This window comes from Schistocerca gregaria, chromosome 3 (assembly GCF_023897955.1).
Source record: "Schistocerca gregaria isolate iqSchGreg1 chromosome 3, iqSchGreg1.2, whole genome shotgun sequence".
Classification (NCBI taxonomy): domain Eukaryota; kingdom Metazoa; phylum Arthropoda; class Insecta; order Orthoptera; family Acrididae; genus Schistocerca; species Schistocerca gregaria.
Window position 1 is genome coordinate 211,061,406 of NC_064922.1, and position 13,589 is coordinate 211,074,994.

Here is a 13,589-nt window from a genome sequence, read left to right on the forward strand (position 1 = left end):
TTAGGAGATACGAGAGATGTTGCGGGCGCGAGATCGGAAGTGAGCGCGCTACATAGGATCCATTTTCTCGAGATCGGAGGCAGATAGAGACCTCCTCCCAAGTCTAAACAACAATTCAACATGTTAGCTAAATCTCATATACAGCAACATATTGTGTAATACGCACCAAACGCAAAATCACAGTGACCCCTAATTTTCGTTGCAAACTTTTTGAATTTTGCGTAGTGTCTTACTAAAATGTGTACATCACGATAAGAATGGTCATTAGCGAGACAATGGGCGCTTCGCCACGAAGCTGACACATAACGCTACAAGTAAGGCAAAAATCAAATATTTTCAGGGAATAGTTTTTGTAAAATCGTTTGAGAAAGATAACAGGTTACGCGCGCTTCGGTTTTGTCAGTGCAGAGCGTCGCCAGTCGGCGCGTTCGAAGTATGGTGTACGCGTCGCAATATGCGCTGCACCCGCGCAACTCGTGCGTGTCGCGCTGTAGTGTCGTGTCACGTCACACGTGCTACACGCGTCTCAATTTGCGCCCAGCCTGCGCCCAAACTACTCGTGCTCGCCAGACTTCTGCTCGTCATATGCGTCTGGCGAGACTTGTCTGACTTGCGCTCGTGCTGCTTCTATCTTCGTCCACACTACTCCAGTTGCTTGCCAGGCTTTGGCTCGTGACGATCCGCACCGTACTCGAAGTCGTGACCAGTGCCAGTTTCCTAATTTAAAAATGGACGAAGTGGTTGTAGTAAGTGCCAGCTTCCTTGGGATGCGCCTTTTTGCTGAGGAAGAGCATAGAAGAAGACGCTACAAAGTCCCAAGAACACGCAGGTGGTGGATGATGTTTGCTGATGTCGGCCGCCAAGGTCGAATTTCAGACGGTGGTGTTTTTCGAAATACATCTTTTTTTTTGATATCGTTTTTCCGAACTATAATGTAGTTTATAGCCAAGATTGACATGTTAGTTCACAACACATTCATAAACACTCAAGGAGTCCCGTACCCTCCCAGGTAGACAGAAAAAAATACCCTATATTACTGTCTCAGACGACGCGTTTCCCCTGAACAGTCATATCATGAAGCCGTATATTGGGCAACAACCGCAGAGGGAGATGAAAAGAATTTTCAACTACAGACTTTGAAGAGCACAGCGGATTGTGGAAAATGCGTTCGGAATTCATTCTTCCATATACCGGATACTAAGAAAGCCTGTATTACTACAGCCTGAGAAAATCCAAAGTGTTATTATGACTTGTATATACCTCCATAATTTCTTGCGAAAACGTTCTGCTTCCAGACAAATTCATGCCACTGTAGGAGCAGTGGATTATGAGGAGAACGGGCATTTAAAGACAGGATCTTATAGAAATGAAATCACTCCTGCTGCAACGTTTACACGATTAGCGATCATTCCACGACGTTCAACGCAGATTGCCCAAGACATTGGATATAAATTCGCTGCTTATTTCGTTTCCAAAGAGAGCAGATTGCCATGGCAAGATTATTACCAATAACATATAAAGAATTTTTTTCAGCTACTAGCTACGTACGTACGTGTGACTGCCTGACTTCACACATTTCAACTACCTATATATGTGAAGTTTTACCTTCATTAATTCCTGTCCTATTATTTTTATTTCCCCAAATAACATAATATACAAATAAAATATACATAAATGTACATGCGCTTAAATATATTATGTTAGAAAAATAAATGTTATTCATTACTATTTATTTATTACTAGCTAAGTACCCAGCATTGCACCAGTATGTATTCCAATCCTGTTACTCCATTTGCTCCTTTCTTCTCTGTAACGTTCAGAGTCCATTTTGCCATAAGCGCTACAATTTTATCACAATTATAACTTTTTTTAATTTTTAAATTTCAAAACTATAAGCAGTTTTGGGTATATTCCTAATAGAAATGGTAGTAAACTAAAATAAATATGAAAAACTATCTTAAGATAAGATATGCGATGATTAATAGTATATAAGGGAATAACATCAAGAAATATAAAAATAACAAATGAGCAGGGACCAAAGTGTAAGCTGAGAAAGACAAAAATTAACTAGCTGTGGAGACAGAACCCAAAAGAGACCGAACGCCTTACGTTTTTTAATAGGTCCTTTTATACATTTCCAAAAATAAATATTTGTTTACTTATATCTTGTCTTCCACAGCTGATATTTGCAGTGCAGAAATTGAAACGCTTTGAAAGCGAGCCAGTTTGGAGCGTTCACTTGCTCAACCCCAGCGCCAGACAGCCCAGGCTCATTTTTGTTCTGGCGAACTTTCCTGTAAGTGGGTAATAAGCTTTTTTTTTTTTAATTCGGCCACATCCACCATACCACACTTCACTTTTTTTAAATTTTATATTACATTGGGAATTTGTTGCGTCTCAAAACACAGGACGTTGTTCATAAATATTTATCAATTTAATGGCAAAATCGTCGGGCCACTCTATTTTAAAAGAAAAACCGATGTCCACAACGCAGAAAAAAGAATAACGCCAAGACTAAGATGTACGAGTGCAGCGAACCAACTGGTCAGTGTTTGTTGCCATCCACACTACTCGCGCATCGCTTTGATGCGGATCCCACACCGCACAGCAATACTCCAGAATAGGGCGGACAAGCGTACTGTAAGCAGTCTCCTTGGTAGACCTGTTGCACCTTCTAAATGTTCTGCCAATGAATCGTATTCTTTGATTTGCTCTACCCACAATATTATCTATGTGATCGTTCCAATTTAGGTTATTTGTAATTGTAATCCCTAAGTATTTAGTTGAATTTATAGCATTCAGATTTGTGTGACTTATCTCCCTAATCGAAATTTACCTGATTCCTTTTAGTACTCATGTGAATAACGTCACACTTTTCTTTATTCAGGGTCAATTGCCACTTTTCGCACCATACAGATATCTTATTTAAATCATTTTGCAAGTTTTTTTGTCATCTGATGACTTTACGAGACGGTAAATGACAGAATCATCTGCAAACAATCTAAGATGGCTACTCAGATTGTCTCCTCTGTCGTTAATATAGATCAGGAACAATAGAAGGCCTATAACACTTCTTGGGGAAAGCCGGATATTACTTCTGTTTTACTCGATGACTTTCCGTCTGTTATTACGAACTGTGATCTTTGTGACAGGAAATCACGAATCCAGTCGCACAACTGAGGCGATACTCCGTAGGCACGCATTTTGGTTATAAGACGCTAGTGAGGAACTGTGTCGAAAGCCTTCTGGAAATCTAAAAATATAGAACCAATTTGACATCCCCTGTCGATAGCACTTATTACTTCATGAGTATAAAGAGCTACACTCCTGGAAATGGAAAAAAGAACACATTGACACCGGTGTGTCAGACCCACCATACTTGCTCCGGACACTGCGAGAGGGCTGTATAAGCAATGATCACACGCACAGCCCAGAGGACACACCAGGAACCGCGGTGTTGGCCGTCGAATGGCGCTAGCTGCGCAGCATTTGTGCACCGCCGCCGTCAGTGTCAGCCAGTTTGCCGTGGCATACGGAGCTCCATCGCAGTCTTTAACACTGGTAGCATGCCGCGACAGCGTGGACGTGAACCGTATGTGCAGTTGACGGACTTTGAGCGAGGGCGTATAGTGGGCATGCGGGAGGCCGGGTGGACGTACCGCCGAATTGCTCAAGACGTGGGGCGTGAGGTCTCCACAGTACATCGATGTTGTCGCCAGTGGTCGGCGGAAGGTGCACGTGCCCGTCGACCTGGGACCGGACCGCAGCGACGCACGGATGCACGCCAAGACCGTAGGATCGTACGTAGTGCCGTAGGGGACCGCACCGCCACTTCCCAGCAAATTAGGGACACTGTTGCTCCTGGGGTATCGGTGAGGACCATTCGCAACCGTCTCCATGAAGCTGGGCTACGGTCCCGCACACCGTTGGGCCGTCTTCCGCTCACGCCCCAACATCGTGCAGCCCGCCTCCAGTGGTGTCGCGACAGGCGTGAATGGAGGGACGAATGGAGACGTGTCGTCTTCAGCGATAAGAGTCGCTTCTGTCTTAGTGCCAATGATGGTCGTATGCGTGTTTGGCACCGTGCAGGTGAGCGCCACAATCAGGACTGCATACGACCGAGGCACACAGGGCCAACACCCGGCATCATGGTGTGGGGAGCGATCTCCTACACTGGCCGTACACCTCTGGTGATCGTCTAGGGGACACTGAATAGTGCACGGTACATCCAAACCGTCATCGAACCCATCGTTCTACCATTCCTAGACCGGCAAGGGAACTTGCTGTTCCAACAGGACAATGCACGGCCGCATGTATCCCGTGCCACCCAACGTGCTCTAGAAGGTGTAAGTCAACTACCCTGGCCAGCAAGATCTCCGGATCTGTCCCCCATTGAGCATGTTTGGGACTGGATGAAGCGTCGTCTCACGCGGTCTGCACGTCCAGCACGAACACTGGTCCAACTGAGGCGCCAGGTGGAAATGGCATGGCAAGCCGTTCCACAGGACTACATCCAGCATCTTTACGATCTTCTCCATGGGAGAATAGCAGCCTGCATTGGTGCGAAAGGTGGATATACACTGTACTAGTGCCGACATTGTGCATGCTCTGTTGCCTGTGTCTATGTGCCTGTGGTTCTGTCAGTGTGATCATGTGATGTATCTGACCCCAGGAATGTGTCAATAAAGTTTCCCCTTCCTGGGACAATGAATTCACGGTGTTCTTATTTCAATTTCCAGGAGTGTATTTGTCTTTCACAAGAACGATATTTTCTGAATCCGTGCTATGTGTCAATAAATCGTTTTCTTCGAGGTACTTCATAATGTTAGACTACAGTATATGTTCCAAAACCCTACTGCAAATCTTCCTTAGTGATATGGGCCTGCAATTCAGCGGATTACTCCTACTTCCCTTTTTGGGTATTGGTGTGACTTGAGCAATTTTCCAGTCTTTAGGTACGGATCTTTCCGGGGGGGAGTGGCTGTATATAATTGCTAAATATGAAGCTATTTTATCAGCTTACTTCAAAGGCGATTGCTGAATATCGAGCTCCAAAGCACACTACCCCAACGCGCTGCTGTGTTTACCCAACAACATCGACAGTTATGATTGCAGAGGGCAGATCATAACTGAGTTTTCACTGTGGATCAATATAAGCGTGTCACCTATCAAATGAATCGCATTTCTTGTTACACAATGTCGATGGTCTCTGAGTCCTTACACGACGTCTTCCAGGCAAATGGCTGCACGAAACATGCACCACACCATAGATTCCGGCCAATGTGGACAGAATTATGCTATGGGGTACACTGTGAAAGGAGTTTACTGGGGCACACTTGCATGTGGCACCCGAATATGATAAGAATATTAATGTAAGTCAAACTGAAACTACAATATTATAAACGGTGTACGTCTCTGATAGGCTTTATAAGGCAGATCGCTGACTGTGCACGACCGCAAAGTTACTGTTTCTGATCAGAGATTGTAGTGTTGGTGTAAGTGAGTGCTGGGCGCTCAGTAGTAGGCACTACTGAGCGAAAAACGATGGTGTAGGCAGTTTCTATGGTGTGCTTTTTGAAGCCACCAAGTCTTAGATTAATGTAGGAATTACGAGAACACAGAAGCAGAAGTCTTCATGCAAGCGAAGTAAAGATGTCAAATAATTAAGATTTTTGTTTTGCCAGCTCGTTAGCAGAGATGAGGTGGCCGATAATTTGTAATTGTTGAGTAACCCCAAAAAAATACGTAAACTGATTTGATAAAATGGCTAGTTAGATATTTCACTTTTGTAATGTTTCTATGTTTCGTTAACAGAGCTATATGTAATTTGATGATTTGTATTTATACTAGATTAGTGAGACTAGATTATACTTTCTGTATAAATCTCGTTGTTTGTGGATCAGTTAGTAAATATGATATATTATTCTAACCAATGTAACTTCAGTTGTAGATGTTTTTGAAAAGACAAACTTAACTTGCAATATAGCATTGCTAAAAAAAAAAAAAAAAGAAAAGAAAGAAACAGTGTTAGTAATTCACCACAATCAGTACTACCATCCCGTCCAGGTCATATGATTTTCAAGGTAGTTGGATTTTTATTAACATTTATCAGTCAAAATAATTTGCAAGGTCTCTGTTGGATTCCTTTCATGTTAATTTCTTAAATCTGTTGTCATTTACGGCATAAATTCCTCTTCTTAATTTACTGTGGCGTTTGTGACTATCTGCGAGGGGACTGAGCAGTGGAACGTGTTACTTTTACACATAAACAAGAACGATCTGTCACACTACTACACTTTAAAGCACAGTTTATATCTAATTCATATATGTAATTCATGTCACACAGTCTCGTACGGAACCTACATCCGCTTTCTTTTATATACCGTATGTGATAAGATACTGTCAATCCCCCTTTCCTTCTGTGTGAAAGAATGAATGAGCAAATATATTTCTAGTTGCATGCTGGATGGTAGTAGACAAGCCTGTCTGCTAGAGAACGGTAGGACCAACGTCGGAACAGGTAGCTACGCTTTCTAAAAGCAGAGAGGTTTCTATTCTTAGTATTGTCCTGAGCGTCCCTTGTCATGTTGGTATAGGAAGCTGCCTCTCTGGTCACTTCCGTTTTGTATACGGAAGCACCCTTGGTAGAAACCCAGGTCAGTCTGTCCGTGGCGAGCGTCTGAAGTGGTAAGATCTCCGGCTAAGCGCGTGTCTGCTAAGTCCGTAGGACAATGGATTTCTTAAGTTCAGCCTAACTGAAAATTTAATCACCTTTATTTCAGGTTTAGCTCTAAAATATCTAATATTATCTTAAATTTCATCGCAGTGTGATTCGAGATGTAGGTTCCGTATGAGACTGTGTGACATGAATTACATATATGAATTAGATATAAACTGTGCTTTAAAGTGTAGTAGTGTGACAGATCGTTCTTGTTTATGTGTAAAAGTAACACGTTCCACTGCTCAGTCTCCTCGCAGATAGTCAGAAACGCCACAGTAAATTTAGAAAAGGAATTTATGCCGTAAATGACAACAGATTTAAGAAATTAACATGAAAGGAATCCAACAGAGACCTTTCAAATTTCATGTGCATTTCAAAGTATTACGCCAGTATTGCACACAGCTGAGCATGTAACTAGCATATTTTTTATGGGAGACCAGAATTTATCGCGTTCCACCGTTGCTGCTTTAGAGATAAAACAGTTTAACTTATTTGTTATGTGCACGAGGACCAAAGTTATCATATTGAACAGGGCCAGAGGATTCAGTGCCTAAGGGGCTGAATGCATTTTGCAGTGACTGTATTCCTTTATTGGTACTGGAAATTACGTTGCCCAAACTGTTCGTATAAAGTTTTTGATAACAATGACATAGTAAGCACCCCACTTGCACTTACAACATGCTACACGATAATTCGAGTTTAGTACCCATTCCACAGTTCAGACATTCATTCAAAGTAATCGTAAATATTTGTTTGTAAAAGAACATTACAACTGAATTGGGCTCCGAAGGGTTCTATGGTGGTTATCTATGGCGTCATGACAGCAATCAACTATGTGAACATTACTGCAGACTATCTGCATCGCTTCGTGCTTAAAGTCTCCCACTACGGCGTTTACAGTTTCCAACAGGATAACTGTCCCTGTTGCAAGGTCAGAATCGTGCTACATTGGTTTGAGAGGCATTACAGTGAACTCACACTGATGTCTTGGCCAGCAGATGTACCTGATCTGACCCAATGAAACACATATTGGACGCCAGCTGCGTGCCCGTAAACCACCGCTCCTTATTTTGAACTAATTTCCTGTCTCGTCGGTGTGTATATATCCAACTACAAAGGGACATAAAACTTGTATACATTTCTACTTTACAGTTATTAATCATGTTCGTTTATACAATGCTTCATTACAAAGTTTATTCAGTACTTCATTGATATGTTTCATAATTTACTGTTGTATTATTTTAGTGTTGTGTTTTTCTTGTATACTATGTTTCACTATAATAAAAATAGTAAAAAATAAAAAAATAATATCAAATCTGTGTTAGAAACATATGAGAACTTTTCACGTACCTTGACGTATGCTTACAAAACACTGATGATGGTTTCGCACACTTCTGGTACAAATACAGTGTTGTGTCGTCTGCAGAACGAGGTACCATTCAAAAGTTGGTACTTCAGCATGGTACTACAAGTAATGGCGGGCGCTGCCAAACGCAGCAACGTATCGGAGGCATCGACCTAGGCAAGTCCCCTAGTCTAGCCACGGCAGCCGGGAAGTTAATTATGTCCGAGTGAAGTGCTGCTCAGTCCACTCATATTACCAGCGATCAATTGTAATCATCTCTTACGACGACAGAATCGTCGTTGTACATATCCGGCTACGTGAGTGAACAGTTATTCTGGACTTATTATTATTTTAAGGCCAATGTATTCTAACGTGAAAGTATCATTCTGTAACGAAGTGCTAGCACCAGTTTCATGTCATCTATGTGCACACTACTAGTTTCTAAAGTTGTTTATCTGTTCACCGACTGTCTGTGACCGACGAGAAAGAAGCAGCGGTAGCAGCACGCATTATAATTTCTTACAAACTCAGGATACCTGTATTGTCCTCCTTCTCATTTAATGGAGAGCAGACAATAATGGCAACGGTTGCTTTACATAAGATGATGTAAGTCAAAACCCAAATGAATGCCTTACGAAATTATATTCACATAATTAATGGTTCCGATGACAGATGGTTTGTCAGGTACGGGAATCGTGAGAAAGACTGCCTAAATTTTGGTCATTCTCTGCGATTGGCTGCTGCAATCGAAAGTTGCGCGCCAAAATAATAATCTTCTCTTATTCATATTAGACAAGCTAAACAGCGTATTTACTTGCATCTCATATTTAAAGCATCACTCAATGGTGTGCTACCATTCCATTATTTCACAAACATTAATAACCAGCAGAATAATAAACAACTGCTAAACGAAGACGCAGACGAAGCATTTCGGTGATGTTCGGATCGCGCCTTACTTGATTGGTGGGCGAAGTGGTTCGGCTGTAAGATCAGAGCTGTTAGGGCAGTCTCGGAAGACAGACATGTCCACCACAGTATCAGTTAAGACTTCATTTGCAATGTCTAGTTTGTAAATGTGAAGCTGGTTCGGCAGTCTCGAAAGACAGACATGCTGTCTGCCGCGGTCGGTGATAGTTAAGACTTTATTAGCAAGTATGGTTATATGGACGTGTATCTGAGAACAGTGTGGTTGTAGCTGCAGAAATACGCAGTTCATTAGAAAGACCTGAGTGGAAACAAGGCCCCCGGAGTAGACAACATTCCATTGGAACCACTGACGGCCTTGGGAGAGCCAGTCCTGACAAAACTCTACCATCTGGTGAGCAAGATGTATGAGACAGGCGAAATACCCTCAGACTTCAAGAAGAATATAATAATTCCAATCCCAAAGAAAGCAGGTGTTGACAGATGTGAAAATTACCGAACTATCAGTTTAATAAGTCACAGCTGCAAAATACTATCGGGGAAGATCAGTTTGGATTCCGTAGAAATGTTGGAACACGTGAGGCAATACTGTTCTTACGACTTACCCTAGAAGCTAGATTAAGGAAGGGCAGACCTACATTTCTAGCATTTGTAGACTTACAGAAAGCTTTTGATAATGTTGATTGGAATACTCTCTTTCAAATTCTGAAGGTAGCAGGGGTGAAATACAGGGAGCGAAAGGCTATTTACAATCTGTACAGAAATCAGATGGCAGTTAAAAGAGTCGAGGGACATGAAAGGGAAGCAGTGGTTGGGAAAGGAGTGAGACAGGGTTGTAGCCTCTCCCCGATGTTATTCAATCTGTATATTGAGCAAGCAGTGAAGGAAACAAAAGAAATATTCGGAGTAGGTATTAAAATCCATGGAGAAGAAATAAAAACTTTGAGGTTTGACGATGATATCGTAATTCTGTCAGAGACAGCAAAGGACTTGGAAGAGCAGTTGAACAGAATGGACAGTGTCTTGAAAGGAGGGTATAAGATGAACATCAACAAAAGCAAAACGAGGATAATGGAATGTAGTCGAATTAAGTAGAGTGATGCTGAGGGAATTAGATTAGGAAATGAGACACTTAAAGTAGTAAAGGAGTTTTGCTATTTGGGAAGCAAAATAACTGATGATGGTCGAAGTAGAGAGGATATAAAATGTAGACTGGCAATGGGAAGAAAAGCGTTTCTGAAGAAGAGAAATTTGTTAACATCGAGCATAGATTTAAGTGTCAGGAAGTCGTTTCTGAAAGTATTTGTATGGAGTGTAGCCATGTATGGAAGTGAAACATGGACGATAAATAGTTTGGACAAGAAGAGAATAGAAGTTTTCGAAATGTGGTGCTACAGAAGAATGCTGAAGATTAGATGGGTGGATCAGATAACTAATGAGGAAGTATTGAATAGGATTGGGGAGAAGAGAAGTTTGTGGCACAACTTGACCAGAAGAATGGCTCGGTTGGTAGGACATGTTCTGAGGCATCAAGGGATCACCAATTTTGCATTGGAGGGCAGCGTGGAGGGTAAAAATCGAAGAGAGAGACTAAGAGATGAATACACTAAGCAGATTCAGAAGGATGTAGGTTGCAGTAGGTACTGGGAGATGAAGAAGCTTGCACAGGAAAGAGTAGCATGGAGAGCTGCATCAAAACAGTTTCAGGACTGAAGGCCACAACAACAACAACATTAATCTGTTGAAGATTAGAAATTATTTGTAACAAAAGTGGAATTTAATTGTGCAGTTTCTCATGTTCTGCTAGTAAAAAGCGAGTGGCATCCCGTATAAACAAACTGTTTGGACATTTAATTATTTCTAAAATAACAGTTCCTCGCTAGGGGGTTTCCTAGAGCCTCAAGATAACGGTTTCACAACCTACATGCTGTTTTCTGCGCAGGGGACAACGATTGTGGAAGACTGCACGTTGGTGTACAATTATTAGAACTTGTGCATTCCATTCAGAGCGGTGGAAGCAAATAGGCACTTCGCATGTACTGCAACCTTAGTACAAATGAGATCAGTGACGCGTCATCTGTGGTAACACAGAGGAGGTATGAAGGAGAGAAATATTTTTAAATGTTCAAATTTGTGTGAATTCCAAAGGGACCAAATTGCTCAGGCATCGGTCCCTAGACTTACACACTACTTAAACTAACTTATGCTGAGAACAACACACACACCCATGGCCGAGAGAGGATGCAAACCTCCGACGTGGAGGTTCCTTAAATACTGTGTTCCTTAAATATTGAACAAGCTACAGTGGTACTCCCAAATTTCTAAAAACGTAAAGTGCTACATATTGACAAGAAGTCTGGAAACCCCTACCTTACGCAACAAATCACATTATGCAGCCCCGCCAAAGCGTTTTACCAAACACAATTGCCAATGCATTGCTTTTTCTTACTTTTGACGCACTCCTTCCACCCAAATCTGTTGCACACTCAAATGTTTTCAGAGTGACCATGCCTTCAAGTTGATCACCTCAGTCGTGCACATAATTATGCAGAACACAGCAAGCTTTAGATGCAATCAGCAAAATCCAGTTTCATGTACATTACTCACTGGAACACATACCATTTGTACGACAGTATATTTATGTCTTGGTTCTGTAATATGATTCCAAGCTTTTGATGTAATTCACCCAAGTTTGTGGCAGAAATTCTGAAGTAACTGCAAAAATTCGTTTCATCCTCTCGTAAGGTACATCGCGACTACCAGTTGAAAAATACGGAGCTCCATCGCAGTCTTTAACACTGGTAGCATGCCGCGACAGCGTGGACGTGAACCGTATGTGCAGTTGACGGACTTTGAGCGAGGGCGTATAGTGGGCATGAGGGAGGCCGGGTGGACGTACCGCCGAATTGCTCTACACTTGGGGCGTGAGGTCTCCACAGTACATCGATGTTGTCGCCAGTGGTCGGCGAAAGGTGCACGTGCCCGTCGACCTGGGACCGGACCGCAGCGACGCACGGATGCACGCCAAGACCGTAGGATCCTACGCAGTTAGATTAGATTAGATTAGATTAATACTTGTTCCATAGATCATGAATACGACACTTCGTAATGATGTGGAACGTGTCAGGTTAATAAAAGATGTCTGTACAAGAAATTACATTACCCAAAATATTGCATGACACTAATGATTAAGTGTTTTTTTTTTATATTTTTTATTTTTTTTATTTTTTTTTTTTTTTATTACTTACTTTATATCTAAAAATTCAGCCAATGAGTAGAAGGAGTTGTCATCTAGAAATTCTTTTAATTTATTTTTAAATGTTAGTTGGCTATCTGTCAGGCTTTTGATGCTGTTTGGTAGGTGCCCAAAGACTTTTGTGGCAGCATAATTTACCCCTTTCTGTGCCAAAGTCAGATTTAACCCTGCATAGTGAAGATCATCCTTTCTCCTGGTGTTATAGGTATGCACACTGCTATTACTTTTGAATTGGGTTGGATTATTATCAACAAATTTCATAAGGGAATATATATACTGTGAGGTTACTGTGAGGATCCCTAGATCCTTAAATAGATGTCTGCAGGATGACCGTGGGTGGGCTCCAGCAATTATTCTGATTACACGTTTTTGTGCAATGAATACTTTTCTACTCAACGATGAATTACCCCAGAATATGATGCCATACAGCAGTGCTGTAGGGGACCGCACCGCCACTTCCCAGCAAATTAGGGACACTGTTGCTCCTGGGGTATCTGCGAGGACCATTCGCAACCGTCTCCATGGAGCTGGGCTACGGTCCCGCACACCGTTGGGCCGTCTTCCGCTCACGCCCCAACATCGTGCAGCCCGCCTCCAGTGGTGTCGCGACAGGCGTGAATGGAGGGACGAATGGAGACGTGTCGTCTTCAGCGATGAGAGTCGCTTCTGCCTTGGTGCCAATGATGGTCGTATGCGTGTTTGGCGCCGTGCAGGAGAGCGCCACAATCAGGACTGCATACGACCGAGGCACACAGGGCCAACACCCGGCATCATGGTGTGGGGAGCGATCTCCTACACTGGCCGTACACCTCTAGTGTGCACGGTACATCCAAACCGTCATCGAACCCATCGTTCTACCATTCCTAGACCGGCAAGGGAACTTGCTGTTCCAACAGGACAATGCACGTCCGCATGTATCCCGTGCCACCCAACGTGCTCTAGAAGGTGTAAGTCAACTACCCTGGCCAGCAAGATCTCCGGATCTGTCCCCCATTAGCATGTTTGAGACTGGATGAAGCGTCGTCTCACGCGGTCTGCACGTCCAACACGAACGCTGATCCAACTGAGGCGCCAGGTGGAAATGGCATGGCAAGCCGTTCCACAGGACTACATCCAGCATCTCTACGATCGTCTCCATGGGAGAATAGCAGGCTGCATTGCTGCGAAAGGTGGATATACACTGTACTAGTGCCGACATTGTGCATGCTCTGTTGCCTGTGTCTATGTGCCTGTGGTTCTGTCAGTGTGATCATGTGATGTATCTGACCCCAGGAATGTGTCAATAAAGTTTCCCCTTCCTGGGACAATGAATTCACGGTGTTCTTATTTCAATTTCCATGAGT